The sequence below is a fragment of the Mirounga leonina genome, unplaced genomic scaffold (assembly GCF_011800145.1).
Source record: "Mirounga leonina isolate KUSES-001 unplaced genomic scaffold, KU_Mleo_1.0 Mir_53, whole genome shotgun sequence".
Classification (NCBI taxonomy): domain Eukaryota; kingdom Metazoa; phylum Chordata; class Mammalia; order Carnivora; family Phocidae; genus Mirounga; species Mirounga leonina.
In genome coordinates this window covers 89,157,023-89,160,219 of record NW_023270807.1, presented here as the reverse complement: position 1 = coordinate 89,160,219, position 3,197 = coordinate 89,157,023, and the positions used below count along the sequence as shown (strand labels likewise).

Sequence of the window (3,197 nt, the reverse complement as noted above, 5' to 3'; positions counted from 1 at the left end):
CCAAACAAAGTAGAAATAGAATGAGCTCCCTCAACATGACTTTTCTGGGGATTGTGTGTTGTTAAAGATGGCATCCCATAGCATGACACTGGACCCATTGATGGGAAATAGTTTTATCTCTTTTTCCAGGGGTGTGCTTGCTAAGCTCTTAGACCAAGAGAAACACACTTGTGAAGCAATTTGGCAGAAAAATTTCTAGTCAGAGGCAACACGTGTTGGAGGCCGGCCAGGTCTGGCGCTGGGTCAGGTGTGAGAGCACGCTTGGGGCGCTGCGACTCATGTGGGTGGGGTCTGCAACCCCTTCCCCCCTGCCGCCCCCCATTCAGTGCCGTGTTTCTTGTTCTCTCCCCTGCGTGGCTTGGCTGCAGCTCAGGCCTTGTCTGATCAGCCCAACCATGGCTTTAGCCTTGGAAAAGCTACAGAAAGATCTAGAAGAGGTGAAGATGCTGCTAGAAAAGGCCACTAGAAAAAGAGTATGTAAAAAAAAGAAAGAAAGAAAACAAAAGAAAAAGAGTACATGATGCCCCTACAGATGAAAAATCCAAGACCGAGACAGAAATCAAGAACAAAATGCAGCAGAGAAAAGCAGAACTTCTTGACAATGAAAACCCAGCTGCTGTGGTTGCTACCATTACAACAGGATACACAGGGAAAATCAGTAATTACGGATGGGATCAGTCAGATAAGTTTGTGAAAATCTACATTACCCACTGAGAATGTGCAGGTGCATTTCACAGCGAGGTCATTTGATCTTTTGGTAAAGAATCTAAATGGGAAGAGTTACTCCATGATTGTGAGCAATCTCTTAAAACCCATCTCTGTGGAAGGCGGTTCAAAAAAAGTCAAGACAGATACAGTTCTTACCTTATGTAGAAAGGAAGCAGAAAACATGCGCTGGGATTACCTGACTCAGGTTGAAAAAGAAGGCAAAGAGAAAGAAAAGCCCTCTTATGACACTGAAATAGATCCTAGTGAGGGATTGATGAATGTTCTAAAGAAGATTAATGAAGATGGAGATGATGATATGAAGAGAACCATTAATAAAGCCTAGGTGGAATCCAGAGAGAAAAGCAAGCCAAAGGAGACACAGAATTTTAAGACTTTAAAGTCATTTTGGGAACTGTGATGTGGAAATATTGATGTTTCCAATGAAGAAATGTTGGTGAATTGCATAGATAAATTTGACAGATAACTACTTACACAGCCTTCTTCTAAGTAAAGGCAGTGAATTCTCCCATTTCCTCCTGGAGGATTTACTTAAATAAAACATGCTTATTAAACACTCCCTCCAAAGATGGTTTCCTTAGTAATCTGGGCATTTTGTTCAAAAAAAGATAATATTGTATTCTTGTGCAAAATGTAAAAAAGCAAGTCTTGACTAGTGATAATGCCACATTGTGTGTAATTTTGTAGAAAACAAAAGTTCTTGTTTGCCTATAAGTTCCTGATATTAGCTCCCACCAATGTAAGAACAAATAAAAATAAAATCTGAATTTTGCATAAAAAATGAAAAATTTCTAGTCATTAGGATAAGAGTAAAAGTAATAGTGTTGATCTGATCACTTTCCAAGGCGTTTGGAGTAAGCCAGCAAAGAGGAATGAAAGTTGGATGGTAAGAGTCAGAAAGTGGGGGATGACACAAAAGAGGATTAGAAACTCTTGTCCACACTCTGCAGAAGCTCAGCCTTCAAAACTGGTCAGACATCTGCTTCCAGCAAAGGAAACCGTCAAAAAATGAAAAGGCAGCCTGTGGAATAGGAGAGGATATTTGCAAATGATATAACTGATTAAGGGGTTAATATCCAAAATATAGGGTGCCTGGGTGGCTCAGTGGTTAAGCATCTGCCTTCAGCTCAGGTCATGATCCCAGGGTCCTGGGATCGAGCCCCACATCGGGCTCCCTGGGCTCAGCGGGAAGCCTGCTTCCTCTCCCACTTCCCCTGCTTGTGTTCCCTCTCTCGCTGTGCCTCTCTCTGTCAAATAAATAAATAAAATCTTTAAAAAATATATCTAAAATGTATAAAGAACTCACACAACTCCATATCAAAAAATAAAAAACAACAACAAAAAAAGCCCCAATCTGATTAAAAAGTGGGCAGAGGACCTGGACAGACATTTCTCCAAAGAAGACATACGGAAGGCCAATAGACACACAAAAAGATGCTCAACATCACTCATCATCAGGGAAATGCAAATCAAAACCACACGAGATATCGTCTCACACCTGTCAAAATGGCTAGGCTCAAAAAGACAGAAAATAACATGTTGATGAGGGTGTAGAGAAAAGGAAGCCCTCATGCCCCGTTGATGGGAATGCAAACTGGGGCAGCCACTATGGAAAACAGTATGGAAGTTCCTCAAAAAAGTAAAAGGAGAATTAGCATATGATTCAGCAATTCCACTTCTGAGTATTTACCTGAAGAAAAAGAAAACACGAATTCAAAAGGATATATACACTCTTATGTTCATTGCAGCATGATTTACAATAACCAAGCTATGGAAGCAACCTAATTGTCCATTAATAGATGTGGTACACACACACACACACACACACGAGTATTGCTCAGCCATAAAAAAGAAAAACTCAGCCAGTTGCAACAACATGGATGGACCTAGAAGATATTATTTTGAGTGGAATAAGTCAAAGAAAGACAAATACTATATGATTTTACTTATATGTGGAATCTAAAAAACAAAATAGGAACTGTCTCATAGATACAGAGAACAATCTGGCAGTTGCCAGAGGGGAAGGGGATGGGGAGATGGGCGAAATAGGGAAAGGAGATTCAAAAGTACAAACAAACTTCCAATTATGAAATAAAATAAATGTCATGGGGATATAATATATGGCATAGAGAATATAGTAAAGAATATTGCAGCAACTATGTAGGGTGACAGATGGTAGCTAAATGATCACTTCCTAATGTATATAAATGTATCATGTTTCACACCTGAAACTAATATAATATGGGATGCCAACTGCACTTCAACTAAAAACAAAAAACAAAAAACAAAAAACAAACAACAACCTGTGTTTCCACTTGGCTGTTTGAGCAGTAAGTTTGCAGGAAAGCATGTAGAACTAGTTCTTTGTACCTAGGATAAGAATAGGTTAAATTCCGAAAGTTCCATTAGATATCCTTTGAAAAGTTACCCATAAGGTTCCTGCTTGGAAACTAGAGTAGTCAGGGATGACA

At 39.6% G+C, this 3,197-nt stretch overlaps 1 pseudogene; it reads left to right on the top strand.

The window, feature by feature from the left end:
• The first annotated feature begins 395 nt into the window (after positions 1 to 395).
• LOC118001452 lies at positions 396 to 1,098 on the top strand (annotated as a pseudogene).
• The last annotated feature ends 2,099 nt before the right edge of the window (positions 1,099 to 3,197 follow it).